The sequence below is a fragment of the Arvicola amphibius genome, chromosome 12 (genome assembly GCF_903992535.2).
Source record: "Arvicola amphibius chromosome 12, mArvAmp1.2, whole genome shotgun sequence".
NCBI classification, from domain to species: Eukaryota; Metazoa; Chordata; class Mammalia; order Rodentia; family Cricetidae; genus Arvicola; species Arvicola amphibius.
The window spans coordinates 19,364,052-19,391,306 of NC_052058.2; the positions used below are offsets into that span (position 1 = coordinate 19,364,052).

The following is a 27,255-nucleotide window of genomic DNA, read 5'->3' on the forward strand; positions in this document are numbered from 1 at the left end:
CTTAGTGTCTATTTTCTCTGCTTCAGTATCCTCAGTATGTAAGGTGGAAGAATAACTTCCCAAGATTTCTATGAGGATGAATGAATCAATGATAATTTAAAATGATGTTTGTGTTATGATTAGTTTCAGTAAATTGTAAAGGATTATGCTTAAACTGGATTTATGAATAGACACATGAGAAACTGGAGACTCAAACAATTTAAGTGACATGTGAATATTTTTGTTGGTAAATGTAAAAGCCAAGCTCAGGACACTAAATAACTTTCGTCTACTCCTTTATCTCCTCTGTAATTTTTATTTTGAGACGTGGTCTCGCTGTGTATCTATCCCTGGCTAGCATGGAACTGGCTCTGTAGACCTGGATGACTTTGAACTCAAAAAAAAAAAAGAAAAAAATTCATCGGCCTCTGCCTCCTGAATAATGGAACTAAAAACCTGTACAATGCTTGACTTTGGTGTTTTTATTTTAAACAGTCCACATTCCATTAATTTTAAATAAAAACTCAGACCAAGTGATATTCAGATAGTACAGGTAATAAGAATTCAACTTGACTAATTCTCTAGCGAATGATACAGATGATCACAATGATGCTAAGGAAATCAGCAATGCATAAAGCAAACCACTGTCCTGGAGCTGAATTATGTATGTCATGGTCATTTTAGTTGTAGATGTGAAGTGCATATTACATGCTCCAAGAGAACAATGGAGAGGAGGAGGGATCAGCACTGTCTGCATCCTGAAAAGGTAGAATACAAGCGGGTGGAAAAGGCCTTGGAATCAGGCAGGTCAGCCTGTCCTAGATTTAGAGAAAGAGCTTTCTGTATGAACATGTTTGTGCAATTTTAATTACGCTTGCCCTAAAAGGAACCACTGCTTATTAAGGGCTATTTAATAATAACTATTTATTCCTTCTCCATAAAGAAAGGAGATGCCAGATCCCATAATTAGCAGCTTAATGTGCTGAAATGAATGGTCCCTTAGACCAACACAAAGCCAAAGGGAGGAACTTTGGATACTGATTCGATGCTTGTAAACGGGGTCTTAGGATGCAGGGAGAGGCTGAAGATGGTCCAAGCTACATTTCCACAGAGAAGTGCGTTTTCGGGGCTCATTATTTGTTCAACAAATATTTTTTAAATAACCTGACAGTGAAGTTGTAAAATAATACAAATGCGTTCCAAGTCTTCATGTAGGCTTACATTCTAAGCAGGAGAAGCAGGAATGAGGACCCCAGTGAATATATAAACATGATAATGAATGAGATGAAGTGAGTCTGACCCATAGACAAAGCTTAACCAGGACATCGACTGGGCAGGGGGAACGGCTTGGGACTGAGGGTAACTGTTGGAAGACTATAGACAAATTCAGATACAAATGAAAAAAATCTATAAAGAACATAAAGACTCTCAGGATGTCTTTGTAGATAGTGGAAATAGAGTCTGCAAATATTCTCTAGCAGGGATGAGAGTGTTAGGTTGAAGTCTGGAAGATCAATAATAAATAAAGCATAGCCTAGTAAGCAATGAAGAGTTTTGTAGGAGGGAAAATTAAAGTCATCATGGCTAGATCATACTGTGACTTTTAATAATAATTCATATTAAGAGCTACATTTTGTGTGGCAAATAAATATAAATAACCTAAATGTAACCTTGTGCTCTCTCTCTGCCTTTGTCTCTGTCTCTGTCTCTGTCTCTGTCTCTGTCTCTGTCTCTGTCTCTCTCTCTCTCTCTCTCTCTCGTGTGTACATACACATCTTGTGTCCTGACATGGAATTTCCCAATTGCTTGGAGTACAAGGAGAGGCTATGAGCTTAGTGCCCTTCCCTACATGCCTTGGTTGTGCACTGCCACTGTTGGGTGGCTCTTCTGCACCCTGTAGAATACCTTTTTTATGATCAATGAGTATAGCTTACTAGTGCATTTTTCTGATTTTTACAAGTACCTCTAGAAAACTAACTGACACCCAGGACAGAACTATGGGAATTTTGATTTGGAAATAATGGGTGAGACACATGGTCCACCTGGGATTGTGGTTAGCATCTGAAGATAGGCAGTGGCTCTTGTGGACTGAGCCCTTATCCCGTGAGATCTGATGCGATCTCCAGGCAAAGTGTACTAGAACTCATGTCTACATCATTCCTTGTTTTTCAAGTGTTATTCTTACAATTTTATACAAAACTGGAAAGCATTACAAAATAATATGAAACATTATACAATTATTTATTATGTCCTGTGCATTGTGGGTTTTTTATTGTTTATTTGTTATTTTGAGACAAAGTCTCATTCAAAAACCTGGACTACTAATTTAAATAAAATAAAATTGTCAATTAACTCATGATCCTTTATTCTCAGCCTGAATGCTGTCGCTACAGGTGTTCATGGCCAGGCCTCCTTATACAATTACATTTCGATCTATTTTTAAAATATGAGTCACAATATATCAAAGAGATATTATGAGAAATCGTTTGTGAACTATTGAAACAGGATTCTTACTGTGCAAGTCAAACCTAGCAAGAAAGTTTAGGCTTGATTTCCCTAGTTAATAAGCCACTGGGGGTATGTAGGTAATCATTTACAGAACGCTGCTCGCTGGACAGTACATATGTAGGAATAGAAACAGGGAAAACAGTGAGATGCCTGAACCTTTCATCATCAGGATGGAGATAGTGGTTCGGACCAGTGAGGCAGTGAAGGGGTAAAATGTGATTGAATATGCTGATGAATTGAATGTAGGGAATAAAGAAAATAGAAAAATCGTGGGTTGCTGTTAGCAACTGGGTAAACAATGGCATCCTTTGACATCCTTGTGAAAGTAGCTGATAAAAGAGTTTGATTTATACACTGGTTCTGAGGAATGTTGAATATTTGCATTATCCATCAGACACAGGAGCAGAGCTGGCAACAGTGAATCATCCTATCAGATGCATGCAGAGAAAGATTAACATATGGTGTCAATTAGAATGTTTGCATGTGCACACGGAATTGGACATGGTCAGAAAAGACGATAAGGCAGGTGTAACTGGGAAGGGAAGTAAAAAGCAAGTCTCACGTCATTCCAGCCCAGAGAGGATGATGGCTCAGATGCTAAGGTGATTGCCATGCACACAGAAGATCCAGAGTTTACAAAAAGCCAGTGTGGTTGTCTGTGCTTGTAATCCCAGCACTGGGGAGGTAAAGACAGGAAGGCCTCTAGGCCTCAGTGGTCAGACAGTGTAACCCAGTTCGTAAGTTCCATATTGAGTAAGAGACCTTGTCTCAAGAATTCAACACTGATAGCATCTAAGGATGAATATTACTTAGGTCATCCTCAAGCCTCCACACACATACACACCAGCATGCACAGGAACGCATGCGTGCGTTTGTGTGCAACACAGACACACACTAAAAATTGTAAAAGTAAAAAAATATCAGAGAATGAGATGCAAGACAGCTATTTGGACAGTCAGCCCTCAGGGAAGCTGACTCCTCGCACCCCCACCCCTTTGCTCAACTGTCACAGTTAACACTCCTTTACTTTGCAGATTGCTCTGGGATTATTCATGAGTCTAGTTTTCTATATTCTCTTTCTAACTTTGCTACAAACTGGCTGCCGTCCAGGCCTCTGTTTTGTCTTTTTTCTGTCTGTCTCGTCATCACTCAGTGCTTATTTATTGTGTAACAGCAGAAAGCTACTAAGTGCGAGGCGGAGTAGAAGTGAATAGAAGATCGGTATAAACTCTTGCATCAAATGGACGCCTTATTGCAAGGTAGCATCCCCTTAATAAATTACTTAAATTACTTAAATGCAGCCATCCTTTGTATCCATGGGTGGAAAAGGTGTTAAAACCTAAAGGGGTAAGACTCAATGGAAATTGGCTCCATGTTTACATGTAACCTACACACATATTTCTATGTATTTTATCATCTCTAGTTACTTATAATACCTATATAATATAAATGCTACTAAAAGTTGTTAAAATTATAACCTTTGGGTACTAATGAGTCACACAAATTTATATATGCTCAATAGAGATAAGATTCAAGACTTTTTTCCCCAAATATTTTTAAAAATCACTTCCTTTTTCTCCTCCTCTACTGCTGCTGTCATTGTTTTCTTCTTCTTCTTCTTCTTCTTCTTCTTCTTCTTCTTCTTCTTCTTCTTCTTCTTCTTCTTCTTCTTCTTCTTCTTTTCTCTTCCTCCTCCTCCTCCTCCTCTTCCTCCTCCTCTTCCTCCTCCTCTTCCTCTTCCTCCTCTTCCTTTTCTTTCTCGTTCTCCTCATTCTTTTCGTTCCTTCCTTCTTTCCTTCCTTCTTTCCTTCCTTTCTTTCTTCCCCTTCCCCTTTCTTTCCTCTTCATGTGTGTGTGAGACAGTATATGTATGAGAAAGAGAAAGTGAGAAATAGTGAGTGTGTTCTATGTGTGGGGCACACGACAGCACATTTGTAGAGGGCAGAAAACAGTTTTCTAGTATTGGTTCTTTCATTCCATCTTCACATGGGCTCAAGGGATGAGACTTGGGTCCTCAGAGTTGTGTGACAAATAATTTACCTGCCAGGTGGTCTTGCTAGCCCTACAAGTATTATTGATGCCAGGCATGGATCTGGAATCCATTATGTGGAGAAGAATCTAGAATGAGTAAGAGAACACCATGTAATATAATATCATTAGGATTTTTCATATTCTCTGTTGAGTGCAGTGGTGAAACTTTATTTTTAAATTGTCAAATCAACTTTTTAACCCTGAGAAAACATTCCCAAGTTTGAGTCTCAATATGGGCAATCTTTGCTAACATAAAGCAAGCCTGTACCTACAACCACATAAAAAAAAACTTCCTGTAGTCAAATAGACAGAGGCAGGATGGTCCTACAGGATAACTGTCAGAATAGAAGAACTTACTATAATATTAATACAGCATTTGAGCACTGTGTGTGCTCAGCTAAAGAATAGAGAGACCTAAGAACATGAAGTCAGAGAGGAGTGGGTCTGGTGGTTCATGTGTGTAATTTCAGCCCTCAGTGCAGAAGGGCAGGAACATTGTGGATTCCTGCTGACTATGGACACAGTGAATGACCCTGTCTCAAACAAACAGAAAAACAAAACTTAATATATTTAAATAGAATTTTAAATGATTTTCTTTTTTTGTTTGTTTGAGATAGAATCTTACACTATAGGGCATGCTGACCTGGAACTTAGTATGTAGTCCATGGTGGCCCCAGACTCACTGTAATCCTCATGACTTGGCTTTCCACCTCTCTCTTTTTTGTTTTTGTTTTTGTTTTTGTATTTTAAATTAGAACACTTACCTGACCTCCAAGTTTTATTATAACATCAACAAACAAACAGATTGAGCATGATTGGGCTGCATCCACGCTCACCTATACAAATGTACTCTGCTTGCTTTCATAGACAGTGAATGGAAAGACAGAAAAACAAAAGGATTGGAAGCTTGAGGTGTGCAGTGTTGCGAGGTGCACACCACTCCCCGGGTTCAATCTGCAACTCTGAAAAATCATAAATAAATAACTTAATACATAAGTAAAAACCACACTGTGCAGTAAAATCCAAGCTTCTAAGTGTTGGCTTTAAACCTGGAGGTTTTCAGATCATTTCCCTTGAGAAAATTGCTTTGCCTTAAGAATAGCTGTTAGTTTTGTACTTTTTCTTGTAAATTGTTAAGAATTAAATTAGATTAAGTTTATTGGAGGATCCCTAAGGCAAAACCAAATCAGCAAATCTAAACTCAATGGCTTTTCAGCCTGGACATAGGATATCAGAAGGGGGAATAACTTAACTGTTTATGTAAATCAAGATTCTCAAGCTGAAATGTGTGAATATTCATAGAAGGGGGTGGGTATGTGTGGCACACAGATCACTCTGTGAATGAACCCTGCCTTCTCCAATGTTGGGCTGGGTGATGTGGTTAACTCTGAATGGAAATATTTTCCTTGCCTTCCTTATTTTCCAGTCTGCATTCATGGGTTTGAATTCTTTGTTTCCACTCTGCCACTTTTCTCCCTCGTAACAATGACAGCTGAATGGCCTCCTTGACCTGAATAGAAAGTACCTATGCCTGTGGAATCTTTTAGAGATAGTTTCCAGTTAGTACTTACTTTTTTCATTTTATGTACATAGGTGTTTGTCTGCATACTGTGTACCATGTATGTGCCTGATGCCTAGGGAGGCAAGTAGAAGCTGTAGAAGCCGCTGGAACTTGAGTTACAATCAGTTGTGAGCTGCCATGTGGGTGCTGGGAATCAAACCCAAGACCTCTAGAAAATCAATAAGTACTGTTAACCACTGAGATACCTCTCCCATTCCCCCATTAACATTTGTTAATTCATTAATTTTCCTACGTAGAGTCTCATTACATGTCCCTGACTATCCTGGAAGCTACTGTATTGACCATCCCTGTATTCTCTGGCTACATGAAGAAATTAATATCTAAGAAATTAAAACTGTGGACAGTTCCTTATCATTTTTATATCCCCAGCATCTACTACAGGCCTAGTACATAGTAGACTCGGGATAGATGTTCAGGATCATTGAGCCAGATATGTTCATGGATGCTATAGTTATGTTAATTGGCGGTATTTTCATGTCTAAGGGAGATGAGTGAGGAATTCCAGAGCAGGTCATGGTACGAACTCAATGTGGGACATTAGTGACTGGGTTTGAGGACCAACTCTTTAATCTTATATGTGTATGGTCATAGATATGTTATTTCTTCTTTCCAAACTTTGACTTTTTCATCTTTGAAATGTGCTATTAATAATGGCAGTACATACTAAAGAAGGAAATTATAAGGACCAAATAATAAGATAACACATACAAAGTGCCTCTCATGGTGTCTGCTGCAGAATAATTAATGAACACTGATCAGTATCTGTTATGCATGCATCTTGCTCTGTGTGTGTGTTTGTGTGTATTTGCGAGAGAAAGAGTGACAGACTTATAAAATGTACTTAGTTTTTGTATGTTCAGTTCTTCCTCTCTGCAGCACTATTTAAGTGTTGTGAACTAGTTGTTAATTTAAATGATGGAAGGAGAAAACAAGAGGAGAAGAAGGGTGATATTGAGAAAGACACAGAGGGAAATGGAGAGAGAAGTTAATGGACCAGGAAGAAAAGCAAAGGACAAAGGCAGCAAAGGCATGAAGTCTTGGCTTCACTTTCACCTGCTGTCTTCTTTGATGTTGTTTTCTCTGTGGAGTTGGCTTCAGTGTAGGCACAGGCTACAGTTCATTCCTCACTTGGTGACACTTCTGCTGGAGTGCCCACAGCCAAACCATGTGTGATCACAGCCAGCCTGTAGCAAGCAGAAGAACAGCACCCAAATGACAATTTCCTATTCTCAGGAACCTGGGGTTTCTCCAAGTTACATGGCAAGGGGATGGCACCTAACTGAACTGTGTGTGGCTTTCTCCTGGTATCTGCTTCTTTTCCATCCTCTCTACTTCCTTCCTTAGGCTTCCCTTCTATTGATCTCTGGGGATAAACTCTTATAGAGGGGAGCCCAACCGTACCCCTAACATTTGCAGATGAAATGTAAATAGATATGCTTCTATGTTATAATCAAACTTACAAAATATCCAGAATTGGTCTATTCTCTCCTAGTTCATGCTACCTCAGTTATGACAAGGAAGGCTAGATTCACATTGGCATTTTGTGATGGAATATGCTATCCCTTGGAGATTCAGCCTGCAGTTTCCATTCCCAACCCTAAGCCCACCTTGGCATCTCTTGCTAGTCATGGCTTTCCCTCCGTGCTAAACAGGGAAGTAAACATGGATGTGGATGTTCCAGCCTGTATGTCTTACATCTACCCCACAACCTTCACTAATGTCCAGACTTTGCCAACCTCTCAAGCCTGGTGGGTAGGAGCTGAGCACTCTTTCTGAGTTGATAAATGTCGAGACCTTAAAATCTTTTATCTGCAGAGCAGTTACAGAACAGGCAAACACGAAGAGTTTTAATCTACACATGTGTTACAGACCCTTCAAGATTCCCCCCAGGGAGAATCAATCTGTACTCAGAGCATTGGGACTACAGGAGTGCAAAAGTCAAGAACGGTGCTCCTCCCTACAAGTCACGTGATTTGTAATTTTAAGACATGGGATCAGTTCTGAGACAGAGGTCTGTGTCGTGTGAAAGGGGCCTCAAAGGGGCTGGCACAGTTTAAGAAATCAGGGAAAATGTAGAGGAAGTGACTTTGCAGTTTTATCTTCAAGGAGTTCACATTTTAATTTTAATTAAGTAGTTTACTGTATTTCTATTACTCGTTTAATCAATTAATTACTTTTTCTGGAAAATATTTTTATGAACCCCAGCCCCCTTTTAAAACCCAAAGCTCCTCAGACACCTTCTTGAAGTGAATTTTAAATATTCACTGGAAAGCTCTCAATTGGCCATACCTTTCCTGTCCTGGCACGACTGTTGTTCAATGACTATTGTTCCATGAACACACTGAGAACTGTGAAGGTACTGGCCAGAAACTATTCTTAAAAATGAAATATTTTGAAAGGGAGCTAGGGCCTTTTATAAACATGGCACCTGCTGCATGATTTGAGTAAGTAACAAAGAAGATAACTTAAGATATTTTCCTCTTCCACAGGCCAATGGCCAGTAAGAGCAAAAGAAGCTAACATGACAGAGATGGGCTAGGGATCAACGGGCACTGTCTCAGAAGCTGTCTTTTCAGCATGACGGGTGTTTTTTTCGTGACAGTATTATTGGTAGCATTTCTTAGTACAGTTCACAGAATGATGATGTAAAGTAGCTTAAAATATCCCACTAGATCCTGGTCCTGGCCTAATGGGATACTTTAAACTACCTTATATCCAGAATCTAACTCTAAGGCATGAACTGACTTTGTGGAACCCATTCTCTATGGAGAGTAGCTTGCTCAGCCCAGGCACTGGGTGGGGGAGAGGGGGTTGGTCCTGCCTCAAGGAAGTGATGGACAGACTTTGTTGATTTCCCAGGGGATGCCTTACCCTCTCTGAGGAGCAGATGGGGGAGGAGAGGAAGAAGGAGGAACTGGGATTGGTATGCAAAAGATAAATAGAATTAATTTTTAATAAAATAAAATAAAATTAATCATGAACACACATACACAAAATCCAACAGAAAACCAACCAACCAAACAAAACATCCCATTAGAAAGACTCATGATATAGCTTGGCGAGTTTTAACTATCCAAAAGTCTGATTCTGAGCCTAGGTTGACTCTAAGATTTCTGGTGTGGGTGCTTAGCAGCTGTGTGGCAAACTCAGTTACTGGGAGAATTCTCAAGAAATGTTGAGATAAATGAAATTAAACTGCAGATTTGAGGATTTTCTTCTATAGGCACCAAACTGGTAAAGACAAAGCAAAGGTTCCTCAGTGTGGACTGTGGAGGTCAATTGGAAAGTTCAGAAGAAAGATGGTAACTCCATGAGGTTCTGGGCATTTAACTGTGAAAAGACTTCTAGACTGTGACATTTTCCCCAGGCCCCATTCTGCCTACGAAAGGCAACATGCCTACATAGGCAAGGCTAGTTTAAGACTTTGTTTTGGAAGTACCAATCCTTCAGATCCTTGACAACTTGAAGGGATTTAAGAGCATCTACAGCTTATCATCTAATATCCTTATAATTTTGGTTGTGAGCCTAGCCTTTAAGCCTGAGCCACCTCTCCAGCCCATCGTCTAATATTCTTAATGTGCCATGGAAGACGAATGAGACTGTGGTACAGGTTAATTGGACTTAAAGAGATCGAGCTTTACATTGGGAAGACACGGTAACTACTGCTGCATAGATAAAGAGCTCCAGAAACTCCAAGAAAAGAATCATGTGGCAGAGCTGTCAGTGTCTTAGTTATGTTTTATTGCTATGAAGAGACACCATGGCCAAGGCAACTCTTATAGAAGCAAGTGTTTTCCTGGGACATGGTTTCCAGTTAGAGGGTAAGTTGATTATTAATATGGTAGAAAGTAGACGGGCTTGGTGCTGGGGCAGTAAATGGGACCAGATCTGTAGACAGGAGGCAGAGACAGAAAGGAAAGAGAGAAAGACAGAGAGAGAGAGAGAGAGAGAGAGAGAGAGAGAGAGAGAGAGAGAGAGGAGAGAGAGAGAGAGAGAGAGAGAGAGAGAGAGAGAGAGAGAGAGAGAGACTGGACCTGGTCGTGGGTCCTTTTGAAACCTCAAAGCCCATCCCCCAGTGACACTTTTCCTCCAACAAGGTGACACCTCCTAATACTTCCAATTTTTCTCAAACAGTTTCACTCCCTGGTGCCTAAGCATTCAAACATACGAGCCTGTAGGAACCATTCTCATTCGGACCACTACAGTCAGAGATGGGGAAAGGACAACTGAAGAGAATAAGCCAGAACTGAGCAGGAAGAAGTTAAACGTACTCCCCACTTCAGTAATTATTAACATCTAAGTATTTGCTGCATGTAGCAAAATACTGTCATTTCCTTACATGTATTAATTTCTTAGAGAGAAGATGGTAAATTTGAGTCAACAAATGAATTGCAACCTGTATACATATCCCTTTGCCTATTCATTTTCTGTGTTCATATCCAAAGTCCATGTTTGGGACTTAGGGGACTGTCTGACTTCCTTTTCTTTTCCTTAAGAGGCAATGGCTTTATTTTAATGACTGACCCACATAAGACCACTGCCAGGCCACTATATACAGACATGAGAAACTTTATTTCTTGGTCTCTTCCTCCTTGGACAGAGCCTTAATGATCTCCTCCTTCTTGTCTTTTTGCTTCCTTGGTCTTAGACCTAAAAACCTCAGCCTTGTCAGCCAGGAGCTTCTTGAGGGCCTTGTCTGCCTTCAGCTTGTGGATGTGATCCATGAGAATCTGCTTGTTTGTGAAGAAATTTCCTTTGACTTTCAAGTAAAGGCTGTGATACATACCGTGGTCAGTCTTCTTAGACTCATGGTATCTCTTGAGAAGTCAGCATATGGTTTGCGTACTTCTCATCCAGGTCACATTCTCAGGCATTCAAATGAACATTGGTAGTACCTTTCTGCTTCCCTATGCCTATATGCCTGCCCATCTGTTGAGTCAAATGTTCTTCCGGCATTGAGTCCTGGAATGGACAGGCACAGGCTTCCAGATGATCATCCCAGCTTTGATCAGCATCTGTATCTACTGACAGAAGTTGGCTTTGGTGATTTCATTGGTCTCATTGAAGTTCAACCAAATCTTTTTACCACAGTGGAGGACACAAGAGGCATGCTATTGATACTCAAGGCTGCCATTGATCACTTCTTTCTACTTTAATTTTGGAGTTTAAAATATTTTCTGGGAGCTCAACCTGGCAATTAATTTTAGATTTTAGGGTTTGACAAGTGTAGTAGAATGTGGTTTTTGTCTGCTGAATTTCTTCTTTTTTTGTGACTGGAGCAGGAGAATCATTTGAGCCCAAGGAGTACAGAATTATTCTGAACAACATAATGAACCTTTGTCTCTTAAAAAATAAAATGTGGGACCAAGGGTGGAGGTGATGATAATGGTAGTGGTAATGTTCATGATAGAGGTAGAGGTGATGATAAATGAGATGGTGATACTGAGGATGGAGATGGTGATAATGATGATGGAAATGATGGGGATAATGGGGATGGAGATGGTGATGATGAATGGTGATGCTGATGAGGGTGGAGATTGTGATAATGATGGTAGAGATGATAGTGCTGAAGGCAGGGCTAGTGATAATGATGGTAGTGGCATTGATAGGTATGGTGATAATGGTTATGGTTGTTATGTGAGTTAATTTGTGACATAAATATTTTAATACACCTTTTATATTCTCAACCACTAAGAAATGTCAAGAAAAAAGTCAGACCACACAATTATTTGAGCATTTTTTGAGCATATATTTTAAGATATAATCCCCAGCTCTGAAAATTATTGTTAGTTTCCTTACAAGGAATCTCTGATTTTCTGGGGCTGAGGAAGTGCCTTGGGGTTTATATTGACTGCAGTGTAAGGAAGAGGACCAGAGTTTGATCTCAAGAACCGACATAAATGCCAGGTGGTCATGACTTCCTGCCCGTAATCCTAGCTCCAGAAAGTAGCACCAGGGATCCCATTCTAATTTGATCCAGGAGGCATGTTTATATCTTTGTAGACACACATGCATGTGTGAAAGTATATACATGTATGTGCAGCCTTGAGTTTGAGGTTGGGATTTTTGCTCATTTGCTCTTCTACCTCATTTTTTGAGACTGAGTCTCTCATTCATAACCAGAGCTCAATGGTATGGCTACTGGGCAGTTTGTCTAGGGAGCTTCGCTCTCTTCCCTTTGACTTTATAAGTATATGTTAGCTGTTGATGTAGCCAGTGCTTAATCAGGTTCTGTGGATCCAAATTCCAATCCTCTTGGTTAGATAGTGACTCGTTTAACTGATGAGTTATCTCCCCAGTCTGTCCTTCTCTCATATTTTAATGGACCATCTAAACCAAAAGTCAAAGAGTGAACTCAAACATTTCCTCTGAAACCACTGTTCCTTGCTCACAGTGTGAATACACAGTCACTTACCGTAACCCTGTATTCTTCCACCTACCAGGGATGTGAGCCCCCTAATGACAGTCGTTCACCAGAAACAGATGAAGCTTTTCCTCGTATAATCTTAAAACCCAGGCTCCTCTACTTCCTTGTATTAAAGAACGAGCAACTTCTACAGTCCCGCCTTGGTGGTACTTTCTCTCTTGAGGGAAAATCCACTCTGCCACAATTCCCGATTAATTTTAGGCACAAGAAGAACTTGTGGGTTAAAGGAAAGATGAAAATAGATGCCCTAAGACTGTAAATGAATGTAGTTAAATGAATGGTTTAACAATTTTCTATTAACAATATGAGTTGAGCATCATTGTGCTGGGCTTAGTTAGTTCTTTGCCCTGTTTAAACATATATACCTTGGCTGCCTCCTTTCTACATATGGCTTAACTCATGTGAAGAATTTGAGGACATAGGAACCTCTTTAGGCCCTCCACACATGACACAGTATCAGACATTTATAAACAAGAGCTAATTATAAAGCTACTTGTCATATGTTATGTAACCAACATAGTTTCATGGTAAAAAGCATACTCTTACTTAGCATTTAAAAAATAACCTGTGTTTTTCTGGAAAGGAATGCATCTAATTGTCTCTTGACCTTGCCATCTGATGGATCTTGTCCCCTCTGATTGACAGGTGGAACAATATCTTCAGAGCCTCCTGTTCTATTCATTCCCCTATTTTTCTTGGTTTATTCCACTTTGGGGACCTAAGGAGAGATTGCTCTGCTTTCTCTGCTTTGTGAGGCTTGATAGTTTCTCTGGCAACAGTAATAGAAGTTCAGGAAAGGTCTAGAGTTGCCTTTCCATATTCAGACAACAGTGTGGCATTTCAGAGTCATCTGGGAAAGTAGGAACTTGAGGATGGAGAGTAGTTTTTAGGAATGTGAAAGGGTATTTCAAAAATACTAAGGTTGTAGCTCAAGGTAATAACAATTCCTTAAATTTTTTTCTTGTGTCCCTTGGCTTTCTGTAATGATGCATTCCTGTTTGCTCAGAACACCAGGTATGTGAAGTAGGTCATGAGCGTGTCTGTGGGATACCTTAGAATAAGTCTCTGAAGTATTTCTTCATGAAGAGGCTTCCCTGATCAAATCACTGTGGGTGTGCTCTGATGTGTCTTCTGTTGGGAACCCACTGTACATTATCATTTTTAACCTTTGGTAAGTCCTGTGGTGGTGGTGCACACCTGTAATCTGAGGATGTGGAAACGGAGACAGAAGAATTGCAAGTGGTTATTTCAGGGCTACGCTAGCTGGGTGGCCAGAACTAACAAACAGCTTCATCCTACAAATTGGTGCCCAATGTGGGGAGGGCATGCTTGTTTGTCCTGGATGCTCAGAACCAAAAATAACCACACAGAAACTATATACAACACTGCTTATCCCATTAGCTTTAGCTTCTTATTGGCTAACTCCCACATCTTTATTTAAACCATTTGATTAATCTGTTTATTACCATGTGGTTGTGGCCTACCAGCAAATTTCCAGCATGTCTATCTCCAGTGGTGGATCCATGGCATTCTCTGACTCTGCCTCCTCTCTCCTAGCATTCGGTTTAGTTTTCCCTGCCTAGCTCTGCTCCCCTATAGCTCTGCTATATGCCCAAAGCAGTTCCTTTATTCATTATCCAATGAAAGCAACAGATAGACAGAAGGACCTCACACACCACCAAACAATACATCCGAAGGGTAGTAAAGCTATCATTTGTATTATTCCCATTTCATTTTGGAACAATGAGCAATCTGTCATGTACATGTACACATCCTTCCTATTGCTTCTGGAACCTCCCTTCCTCTTTCATATGATATCAAAACCCTAACTTTTCTCTATGGAAAATTAATCCAATTTGGTCTGTGGGGCAGAATTATGGGGAGCAGGAATTCAGTATATTTTTTGGTCAAGGGATAGGGTGTCATTCAAGCTTCTCAGGTAAGACTTCAGTTCCTCGGTCACACCCTGGGACTACTAGCTCTCAGGTTTTCTACTACATATGGTGATTTCTTAAGAAGTGATTACTTTGGCTGGTGTGTAAACAATAGCTACCTAGGGGAAACAGACTATGGTCAGAGTTGGGGGTTTCAGAGAGTTTTCTAGTTCTTTTAGTGACAGAGACATTTGTTGATGTTGGCAGGAAAAAAAATGATGGAATAAGGACACTTTAGGGTCTAGGATTTGGGTTGAGTTATGGGATGGGAAGTTAAGCTATCTACATAGATGGGAAAATCAGAGTGAATGTCTGTGTGTGTGTCTGTGTATGTATGTATGTATGTATATGTGAGTGTGCACATGTGTAGATACTCCTCGATATCAGTGAGCATTGATACCAGAATTCTCCAGGGATACTTCAGTGACACTCCATTTCCTTATATAAAACTGTAGCATTTCTATGTACTTGTACCCATCTTCCTGTGTATGATAAAATAGCTCTAAATTACTTGTAATTCTTAACATAATGTAAGTGCCATGTGAGTGGATATGATAATTTATCACTTTATACAATAAGAGAAAAAAATATACATATTCAGAACAGAATCATATAGTAATTTATCTGAATTTTTAATCTATCTAAATATTCTGAATATTTTCTATCTGTTGTCCATTGACTCCAAGCGAGACTCATGGATATAGAAGGCTGAATGTGTAGATCTATATATGTTTCTTTCTGTTTGACCATATATATATCCATCCATCCATCTATAATCTACTTCAACCCCTGTCTACTAGTCAGTACTGTGCTTATGTGTTGTTTCTTAGTAAACTGTGGTTCATTTAAAGGCAACAGGGAACATCTTCCATCTCACAATCGATAATCTTGTCATTGTCTCAGTAAAACAAGGGGCGTTTACACCTGGGTTATTCCTATAAGTGAATCACTAAACATTAGTGAGGAAGTGATCATCTAAGAAAAGAGGTCTCTTTCCTCAGTGTCAAGGTTTAATTAAATAATCTTGGGCAAACACAAAAGCTAGAAAACTTCACCATGTGCTATTTCAGAAATTGGGCAAGAGATTAAAATGGGTATATTTGTGTCTCTCCGTGTCACATATTGTGCCAACAGATTACATTTAAAATGGGAAGTATCACTGCAAAGAAATATAATAAGCAGAGAAATGAACCATGCTGTGGCTAACGCCGTCCTTTTGGAAGCTAGTATTTATACTAGAGCTGATATGTGTATTTCTGTAGTGGTGCTATGACATCCCAGAGCTTAGGGACAAGCTGTCAGGAAGAGTATGCCATCTCCTTTAGGAGACATTATTCAATTTGCCAGTAAATAGATGAGCATTCTGGGAAAGCTGACAGTAAATAAGACCCTGAGAAGTCAGGTAATTGAATAATTATGACATTAATCCTTGTTCAGATGTTGTAACATTCATCTTGGAGGCATAAAATACTAAATTTGTGATTTTTCTGTATGTCATTGCTCTCAGGATATTCTGCTCATGGGGCAGCTGCAGGCTCCTCAACGCATGTGTGTTAATTCACGTCTATCAAGTTTGATCTGCCACCAAAGGTCATCTTCACCCAGGATCCCAAGCTCCAGCTCATATTTTTCTTTAAGTTAAAAAAGCTAGGGTGTTTTGATTATATCTTAAATGAATGAATCTAATTACCCAAGTCTTTTTATTAATTCATAGAAGAAGGAGGAAAATAAATATTGGTTTCTGTGCCTGAAGCAGAAAGAAAATTGGGGACAATACATTGGCTGGATTGCCACTTTTCTCCCACAGTTTTCCTGTGTCAGGAAATAGTTGGATTTGTGCCATCCAGTAGAATCTCTGTCCCACCTGTCTTCCTGTCTCCCTCCTCCCTGCCTGCTTCTCTCTCTTCCTCCACTCCCCTTCTATTGAAATTTTATCATCCTTAACTTATAACCCTCAGAGGACTGGTCTTGAGAATTCTTCTTCCACTTTAACTGTTCTCTCTTTCCTCTTTTCTCCATTCCTCCCTCCTAGGACAAATCTCTTACTAAGGGCGGATTAACTGACTTCTTTGTCGGCCTTGGTTAACCCTTTTCCTGGAATGTGCATCCACTCTCTCTCCATTCAACCTCCTAGTTTCTTTCGAACACAGAAACCGTATCCATCAGGCATTTCTGGGTGGCCCCCCGGTCGTCTTTCTCTTCAGTGCTGTGTAGTACTTCTCACACTGGTTATATAAACTGTTTCCTATAACTGTGGTCTGTCTCACTAATGTAGGCTGAATATCCAAGAGGAAGAGGAAGGCTGATGTTTGGCTTATGTCTGCTGTCTCATTTTTGGATCTATACACACTGCCCTTTTTGATTTAAAATCTACTAAGTTCATTCTTAACTCGGGACTTAATGACCGTTTTTTAAGTTTATAATTCTTCATTCTGCTGAATCATTGATAAACATCTTATGATCATGCCTAAACCCACTCTACATAGCCCTGCATATTTTCTTCACTGCTCACCCAGTTATCTGTCAGAAGACTCTCAATATACTTCCAACTCTCTGACATCATCTATTGATTTCATATATTCATCGATTAGAAGCATGTGTCACTGTCTTTAACATAAGTGCTGGAAGAACATGACCTTGCCTGTTTCCTTTATCTTAGCTTTCCAGTGTCCAGAGTAGTGCCTGACAGGCAGAAGGCACTTGATAGAAACTTACTTCTTAATGGGTCTATTGCTCTAAATGTTTTGCATTTCTCATGTCAATAGATATTGCTAAGTAGTGTTGTCATACCACGTTCTATTGAAAACCAAGGAAAGAAAATGTATCGCGAGACTGTTGCCTGCTGCTCATCCAGAACTGTATTCAACTTCTTAGAAACAGACATTAAAGAAATAATTGTTCAGGCAAACATTTACAGATTCCACTGAGCCCTGTGGAGGATTACATAGTGTATGATTACAGAGACAGCCCAACAGTGTTTATCTAGAAGTGCTAAGATTAGAAAGACTGGTTACCATTTACCACTTTCACAGTGGCCGCATAAGGAATATATGGTGTGGGAGTTCCTTCTGTCTCTGTGTTGCTTTTCTTGGTTAATGAATAAAGAAACTGCCTTGGCCTGTTGATAGGGCAGAACTGAGGCAGTCGGGGAAACCTAGGTTGAATGCTGGGAGAAAGAAGGGAGGAGTAAAGGGATGCCATGGATCCGCTGCCGGAGATAGACGTGCTGAAACTTTGCTGGTAGGCTAAAACCTTGTGGTGATGCACAGATTAATAGAAATGGGTTAAATTAAGATGTAAGGGTTAGCCAATAAGAAGTTAGAGCTAATGGGCCAAACGGTATTTTAATAATACAGTTTCTGTGTGATTATTTCACTTCTGGGTGGCTGGGATGAACAAGTGGTTTCTTGCAACAAATGTAAATAATTCACAATGCATTTCACATGAGGAATATGCCATCCTAGTATGTATTAGTTTGAGCACCAGCCTGCCCTCATTTCCAGAAAATTTAGTGTACTATCAATCATATTTATAATACTGCTTTGGGAATTAGCTGCCTGCTGCTTGAGCAGATAGTTTCTAGGTACCCCCCCCCCCCACACAAACACAGTGCCTCAGACAGGTAAATTAATTCTTTGGGAATAATTCCAGCAATAGATACTCACCCTCGACCCTTACTGCTGGGATTCTTTTTTTTTTTTTTTCAGCTTTTATTTTTTTTTCATGGTTTATTATTTTTTTTTTTTTTTTTTGGTTTTTCGAGACAGAGTTTCTCTGTGGCTTTGGAGCCTGTCTTGGAACTAGCTCTTGTAGACCAGGCTGGCCTCGAACTCACAGAGATCCGTCTGCCTCTGCCTCCTGAGTGCTGCGATTAAAGGCGTGCGCCACCACTGCCCGGCTATTTTTTTTTTTTTTATATTTAAAAATTTCCATCTCTTCCCCTCCTCCTCCCCCTTCCCTCCCCTCCCCTCCACCCATACCCCCCCTCCCTCTCTCTCCAGGCCAAGGAGCCATCAGGTTCCCTACTCTATGTTAAGACCAAGGTCCTCCCAACTCCCCCCAGGTCCAGGAAGGTGATCAACCAAGCTGAGAAGGCTCCCACAGAGCCCGTCCATGCAGAAGAATCAAAGCCCAGCGCCATTGTCCTTGGCTTCTCAGTCAGCCCCCACCATCGGCCACATTCAGGGAGTCCGGTTTGATCGCATGTTCCATCAGTCCCATTCCAACTGGAGTTGTTGATCTCCCGTTAGTTCTGTCCCACCGTCTCCATGGGTGAACACACCCCTCATGGTCCTGACTTTCTTTCTCATGTTCTCCCTCCTTCTGCTCCTCATTAAGACTTTGGGAGCTCAGTCTGGTGCTCCAATGTGGGGCTCAGTCATTTTCTTCATCTATCGCCAGGTGGAGGTTCTATGGTGATATGCAAAAAATTCATCAGTATGGCTATAGGAACTGGCCTTTTCAGGCTCCCTCTCCTCAGCTGCCCAAGGAACTAGCTGGGGGCATCTCCCTGGAAGCCCGGGAACCCCTCTAGAGTCAAGTCTCTTGACAACCCTCAGATGGCTCCCTTAATTAAGATATATGCTTCCCTGCTCCCATATCCACCCTTCCTGTATCCCAAGCATCCCATTCCTCCGAGCTCCCCCCATTCTCCCCTTCACGCTTTTTTCTCCCCATCTTCCCTTGGCCCCGTCTCTCCCCACCCCCAAGTTCCCAATTTTTGCCCGGCGATCGTGTCTACTTCTAATATCCAGTAGGATTACTATATGTTTTTCTGCTGGGATTCTTAAAATCCATCCTAGGGCCACACACATGATCAGCAAGAGCTCTCTATCTTTGCATCTTACCTCTATAATCCTGGTGGCTCTGTTCACATTATCATCTGTAGTATCTTCCACAAAAGAAAAGCCTTATAGAATTCTCTGCTTTTGTGCATAGTTCTTCTCTTTGGATCTCCAGGCATAAGTGGAGAGTAAGGAACATTGACCTGAGCCATCTTCCCAGCCCTGATAGACATGTTTTTATTACAGACCATGGTGTTGTCAATTCCATAAGGGAATTCCTTTTGTGCCTACTACATTGAGAATTTACTGACTTTCAACAACATAAAGGAAGGAGACTGTGAGTCAGAGAACAGCCTAGGCTACAGAGTGAGACCAACAGGAACCTGGTTTCTATCTCAGCCCTCTTTCTACCTGTATGACTTTAGATAAACAAGGGAAGTCTGATCCCTTTTATTTGGTATTGATCCGAAGATAATGATTGCATCTAAAGGGTTGTTGTGAAGTTTAAGATGCTGATGACATGCTCTGACCTTCATATAAGTCTCTAGCACATGGTAGGCACACAGTCAAGCTTGCGTAGGAATGTCCCATCCCTGTCACTGTGTCTATGCCTGACTCTGCAGATACCATTACTGTGATCATGGCTATTACTACTAGTCATTGGCCTTCAAGGACTCTTCTCCAATATCTTGTATTTGTACTTCCTTAAAAGCTATTGTTATCTAAAGTTACACATGGAAGAATGTCTTCCAAAAGCCTAACAAAATTTTAAGCTGCCCAGTCATGATATACCGGGATACCATAGACCATTTATGAGTTGGGTTCTGGTATAAAGCTTGGCTATTTCGGTTACAAACTTAAATCTGATAAATATGACCTGGTACCCCCTTGTGTCTGGTTTCTTGTTGTCATGGAGTGAGTAGCTCCCACCATCATCTACCCCAAGATGGTATACTGATTGGACACCACACGCCCAAGGGCAGTGGAACCTACTGACTTCTAATTGAAATATCCCAAACTACAAGTCACAATAAACTGTTCCCCTTTTAAAGTTGTTTATCTCCAGTATACTGTCATAGTCACCAGAATTCAACTAACACAACTAGTATTCTCACTTACTTGCTTACTCACAATTATATATTTATTACATGATATAAAATGCTTCACTTTGTGAAAATAGAAATTTGCTTTCTCTACCAGGGGGGCCATTTACTCCTCTGAAGGCATTTTAAGATTTCCTCTCACCAGAGGCTGAAACCAATTGGCCTCAGATCAGACTCCCGGGAACCCAATACCATGAGAACTACTTCAGCACTTGAAAGTTACTCAAATCAGTAGCTCTCAATAGGAATTTACCCAAATTAAAATGGATAGAAATTTGCATTCTCATTTGCAATCAGCAATCTCTCTGACTTACTCTAGTTCTTGATCAAGGGATGAGATGATCACATTTGCCTTTCTAATATGGTTACAGTAGAAAACAGGCCTAAATTATCCCTTTAAAACTAATAATAAGCATTTCAAATCAGTGAGCTGCAAGGTCTTTCTGAACATCCATGCATGACCCTCTCCCATGTCCTTTGTTCTGTCTATATACATGACTAACCTTAGCTTTCTGTCCTCTAATCTTGCCATCTGTTTGATATGTTTAAACCTGTTTAATGACATTTATATTTGATTTTTTGCCTTTTAAATGTGCAATTCTTCTTTCTTTTTGCTAGCAATAATAAGAAAAGAACAGAATAGAATAGAATATTATTTAGAATGTCACTGTCATACTAACCCATCGTTCTTCCAACATGTGAGCCTTGTGAAAGCCCTGTGCTTCTATTCAGTCACAGGGAAACAGTGAATGCAAATCTCTTTCTCACTACCTTGATTTCTCAAGGTAGCAGCGGGAGTACAAAAGGGCACTGATTGCCTCCAACCAGGCCTGGTTGGCAAGTACCGTGTTTGTCTTCTTCACAGCCGTGGCTTTTGAGCACCTGTCGCTGTGACCTGAAGGTTTTGGGTTTCATGTGCCTCTCCCTAGACCGGTGAATATACTATTTCCTGTCACAATGAAGGTGTGGGCTAGAGAGATGGCCTGCACTGCTTTTTAGAAAGGACATGAGTTTAGTTCTTAGTGGGCATGTTGGGTGGCTCAAAATAACCTGTAACTCCATCTCTATGGGGATCCTACACCCCAAGGCTCTGTAGGCACCTGTACTAATATGCACACACACACACACACACACACATATATAATTAAAAATAAAATAAATCTTCTAAAAAAGGCAGATAGGCCTTCTAAAACCATTCTGCTAACTCCTAATCCTGGCCCTACCAGCCATGTGCCCTTGAGGAAATTACTTATCTCCTGAAACTTTCATTGTCTCACCTTTAAGACAGTGATTTTAAAATCAAATCATTATCAAAGGAAACTCTGTCAAAGTGAAGAAGCAAGGAAGATACTACCCACTCAAGGCTGTTTCAGTGAAGAGAAACCCAAATGTGGTCAAAACTCAGCTTCACTGACATAGAAGGTGGAGAACTTTAGCAGCTGGGACAGGGTCATTGCCTGAGTGTTTGTGATAGGCAGTGGTTTTGAACCTCGAAGCTTGTTAAGCATGTACATAGCATCCAATAGGGACCAGGAGGCAGTAGTGTTTTGATGGTTTCTTGTTTGTTTCCCTCCCCCCCACAGTGATGGCTCTGACCTAGGGAAAGACAACTGTGAATTGCAAAGTTGGTTAAAAGATTTCTGAAAAGATAGACAATTCAAAGAACTCGAGACAGGCTTTCTAGTGGCAAGGTTTCTAAAGACAGCAGAGGTCAGGGGGCTACCATCTGAAAGTGCAATGGGGGTTTTGGGGGAGTGCTGGTCATCCAGGGTACTGTTAAATTGCTTAACAGAAGCCTCTTGCGAAGAAGCCAGCAGACAGGCAAGTGAAGTGATGGTTGATTGGTGAGAGAAGGGCCTCCTGGGAGTTAAAGCGGTGATGGACAGTGGGGGTGCCTGATAGAAAGCAGCAGGGATCTGAGACAGATGGAAAGTAGGAGCTGCTTCCAAGTCAAATAGAAATCCTGGGGGTTCAGGACTTGAAGGAACAGTTACAGAAGGAGGGCAGCAGAGACGGCTGCAGTTAGGGTCTGCTGCAGATGGAGAAGTACCAGCCAGAGAGAAAAGAAGCAAAACTGCAGACTTTATTAGATCAGAAAAAAATCTCTCATCAAGGTGGTGAGAGAAACCCCAGGAGTCTTGCTTGAGTTTTTGAGCTTCTGGGGACCCTCCCTCTAGACTCTCTCTCCTTGATGATTGATCCTGCCTGGGGTATCCTTCCTTGGATGGGCTTTTCTCCCTGTCAGCCATTAGCAGTGGTAACAATTGTAAGGACAACCCTGAAAGAAAGGAACAGCTGTTCTTAAAGGGGTCAGTCCCTATTTCCAAGACTGATCCAAATTCCAGTGACCCCTTACCCCTTCGGAAGAATCATGTTTAATGTTTAATCCATGTGATGAAAATGTTCAGGTCCTACTTATAATATCTGTATTAGTAAAGTTGTGATCGTTGCTTAAACTATCAGTATTGCTCAAGAAGTATTATTAATGTTTGATGGCCAAGTTCAAAGGTCAAATCTCTCTGAAATAGATTTTTTTCTTTTTTCTTTTCTTTTCCTTTTTTTGTGTGTCACAAGAGAAGCTAGCCAGGAAAAGACCATGTCCTAGGACAGGACAGACAGGCTTTACATACAACAACAACAAACAGCGAGGTGAGCGAACAGCAGAAAGTATGTCTGTTAGAGCTAAGAGCATTTGTGAAGACACGTGAAGACGGCAAGCATAAATTCTTTCCTTTGAATTCACCTTGGCTTTGGATAAAAGAGGAAGGAAATGGGAAGTAGGGGTTGCAGAACAAGAGCACACTGAGTAAGGAGACGTCGCTGCCTCTAGGTGGAGTAGGGTGGTGGTATGGAAAGTCTGCCTTATCAGGAGCTGGTGGCACTTGGGATTTGAACTACCGGCAGTTCTATGTCAAAGTTGTCAGCGCTGTCAGGGACTTGGGTGCAGCTCTTTTGGTTTCAACCTGTAGCTGCTACCCGACCAACCTCTCGTCCTGTCCTTCCAAACTTAGGACATCGCTGAAGTTTCCTTTTATTAAGAGCACAGGGCTCCCAACAAATTCCTAACTGGTGAGACCAATATGTTACTTAATCATTTAAGCTTCCCCATCAAGGTGTTAGTCTTACTCTCGCTGACTTTAACCCCTTCCTCCGGAAGGAGCCATTTGTTCTTCATTGTTGAACTCTCCCACCCTTCCTCACAGGCCATCCATGCAATGGAACGGAATCCTGAGCTCTCAACTGGACACCACATGAATAATGTTTACCTGGTCATGGAAACTCGTTAAATGGGTTGCAGAAATAACAAAACTGGACTGTTATAAGGGCCATGTTCTCACCAAAAAAAAATTTCTGCTCCTTGGCCTTGGGAGGGAGGGAGGGGAGGTGTGGGTGGAGGGAAGGGGAGGGAAGGGGGAGAAGGAGGGGCGGGAAGGGGGAGGAGGAGCGGAGGGAGGGGGAGGAGGAGGGAAGGAGATGGAAATTTTTAAATATAAAAAAAAAATAAACCATGAGAAAGGAAAAAAAAAAACAAACCACAACAACTAGAAAAAAAAAACAGTTATAATATTACATATATATGTGTGAATACAGATAAAAATAACTTAATGTGAATTTTGTGTCACATAATTAAGGATCAACAAATTGTACTTATATCTTTATATACTCTATATTCATATTTCTGATTCATCTGATTTTGATAATACAACAAATTACATAAAATATCTTCTTTAAAAACAAAAAAAAAAACCAAAAAAAAAAATCTTAGCTCCCAGGTCCCAGTACACTACCATAATGAGCTTTTGATCTTTATAGGTTTAAAAGTTGTAGTTAAGGAACTGGCTGTGTCAAACTGGCATGCGAGTTCTGAGTAAACAAGAGCAACCTTCTGATCACCCTGACAGGGCACTAAGACTGTGCCGAGAAATGAACCCATCCAAGTCCATCTTGGTGAATTGATGAATTTATTGGGCTTACTTACAGATCACGGGTGAGAATTTTCTTACAGGAGCATGGATCTTATTCACAGCTACAATTAACAAAAAGGTCATTGCATGGGTGACGACTCAAAAGAGCAGGATCACTAGAGATCCTATGTGCTCTTCAGGCAGTTCAAACAGGGCCAGAGTCTCCTCTGCTCAGCAGTTGTTTACTTGTATAACTTTGGGAACCTTGCCTTGCGAATCTTGCGAGTTTTTGCTTTCTACGACTTATAAGTTTGGTTTACTTCCTGGATCTTACAGGCTTTCCTTCATCATGGAACATGTTTCGAGCCCCGACACCATCACCACGTGCACCACTACCAAACCAAAGTCTGGGATTACACAGTTTTTATCATGAAACTCAATGAGCTTTTTGGATAAAGCCATCCTTCTTCTAAGACTGTGCAGAATGCCATAGCTGTGCACCTGTTAGGGATGAGCTCGCTGTGTGTGTGCTCAGAAGCAGACCCAAGACCTTGTCTAAGATAGTCTCCAAACATGTTGAAAAGGAGCTACAACCTTTAGAAAGTAAAACAGAGGTTTTTTTTTTTTTTTTTTTTTTTTTTTTTTTTGTAAGCATCTTTTTTGTTCGTTTATTTAAAACAGAATGCAACTGTCTCTTTACACCCTCTATCCGGCTCCTCAAATCGCCCCAGCATGCGTGCTGAACCACTGATGATAAAACAGGGGAGCCTGCTCATCGCGGGAGAATGAGGGCTCTCAAGCCCTGCTGTCCCGTTACAGAGGAGAGTTAAGAGCAAATTGCTCGTTGTTAGCGATGTAAGCAAAACCCAGCCTCTTTGCTTCTACATACTGAAACGAAGGAAAGCTGTGGGAAACTGCCCAGCTCTGCTGACAGCAGTCATGGGGCGCTCGACCGGCACTGCTGTCTGTGAGCCTTTCTAATGGCACTGTGGATGCTAACCCCGTACCCCTCTGTCTGCATCCCCGTTTGCAGCACCACAACCATCTTCCTTGTTTCCTCTCTACTCACAGAAATGATCCAACATTGCCTCTGTAGATAAAATACCAGAATCGATTTGAGGGAAAACGGTGTATGTACAATTCAGATGATGTTTTCTTAAGTATAGAGCCTGGAACTTATTACAGTGCCCCCAAAGAGTCAAAATACTTCTCTTTGTCCTTCAAGGCAAAGGAGAACATTACCAAAAAAAAATTTTTTTAACATTTTATGTTTCGTCCAAACTGAAAGGCTGGGTCAGTCTAACAGCTAATTTGGCTACAATGAATGGATGGGATTGAGCCGTGTGGCGCGCTGGCAGGGTGGCAGGGTGGCAGGGGTGGCATATTTGTCCATGCCTTCGAATGTGCTCTTATGAAATGAACGGCTTCAATGAAGCCCTCCTGGGCTGTATGAATGGGCCACGCATCTGGTGAAGAGAAATGTCCTGATAGGAGAATAAGGACGGAGAATAAATAGAAGGGAGTGTAAAGACTAGACTAAGGCCAACTTGCCTCCTACAGCCTGTGAGACGTGCTGACAGCTGATAGAAGCTGGAAGACACAGGAATAAAAAGGACACATGCTCCTGCCAAGCCTTTCCTTTTAAACTTCTGTTTTCCAGAACTGTGAGAGAATACGTCCAAATTTCTTCATGCCACTAAGCTTTCCCTGGGAAATTAATACTTGCACGTTGTATCGATTAGCTAGACCACAGGCCTGGAAACAGCGGCCATCAGATTAACCTGGGAAGCAGCTAGTTGATCCATTAGGAAACAAAATACATTTAACTCTCAAAATGTTTATAGTACTCTAAGTCAAATGATAAATCAATAATTGATGAAAGTTGAGTCACACATCAAGTTTCCTTACACTTTCTTCACCAAGCTATATTGTTCAGGTCTTTCTGACATCTTCACTGTAGATCCGACTAAAAGCAGTGGACAGCAACCACACCACAGCTGACCTCAAGAGTTCCTTCAGTAGACACTTCAGTTCACTGCTTTTGAATTCAGCCTCTCAGGTTTTCAGGACATGCATAGAATACAGTCTAGTTACTTGACAGAATATACACGAATGCCTTCCAATCCATCTTCCAGTAAAGTTCTTTGTTGCCTCAAACATCCTGAGTGCAGCCTCCAGTAGCTGTATCCTCTCAGCAGTCTGCGTCAGTCAGATCCAAAGACAAACTTTCTGAAGCTCACTTCCTTATTCGATTGTTGTAGTTCGGCGGGTGTTGTGTGAAAATTCTTCCGGGCAATCTAAACCTAATTCTGGTTTATTCTCTTTGTTGTATTTTATATCCCACATTGTCTTACCTGTTTAGTAGGCTTCAGGAAATTTCTTCAAGAGTCTTTTGAGGTATGTCTGCCAGATTCCAAATTAGTAACCAGGAAACTAAATAGAATGATGGCCTAGTTAAGGTCTGAACAGATGACTTGGGTAAACAGCTATTCAAACAATGCTAGCTAACTGTCAATAGAATCACATTCTGCATACCAGAGAGGGCAAGTGTAAGGGTCGAGGAAGCATCAATGGGGATGATTAGGGTTCACAGGCTCAGGACTGTTGGACTTCACCTTCTCTGAATTTTAAAGCAAAACTTGAGAAATATAGATAATAAAAGATTATAAAGGAGTAAGAGTCTTTCCATAAAGAGAAGGGGGTAGAAATCTGGGATTGGTGATCTGAATCTGCTATTTGATGTCCTTTAATGTCTTTTACATAGAAGACGCAATCACTGCCATTTCTAAAACGAGTGCCCAGTGGCAGTGAGGTGACTTCAAGGCATTATCCTCTTCCGGTCCTAGGGACTTTGTCAAGAGTAGGATTTAACAAGGTTAATTACGCTATCAAGCTGAGAAACCTGGTCAGCGGCCGCCTCTCAAGAGTGCCATTACTTTGTTGTATTCTTCCTGTCACTGTGTCTTAAGTGAAGTCACTTTAACTATGCCACGTGACTCTGA

The 27,255-nt window shown here is 40.9% G+C and overlaps 1 protein-coding gene and 1 pseudogene across 4 annotated transcripts in view; one reads left to right on the forward strand and one right to left on the reverse strand.

Moving 5' to 3' along the window:
* Rgs7 (regulator of G protein signaling 7) overlaps nucleotides 1-27,255 on the forward strand; it is a 270,718-nt gene that overhangs the window by 120,087 nt on the left and 123,376 nt on the right. The gene's annotated exons all lie outside the window — the stretch shown is intronic.
* Nucleotides 10,671-11,428, reverse strand: LOC119827639 (annotated as a pseudogene).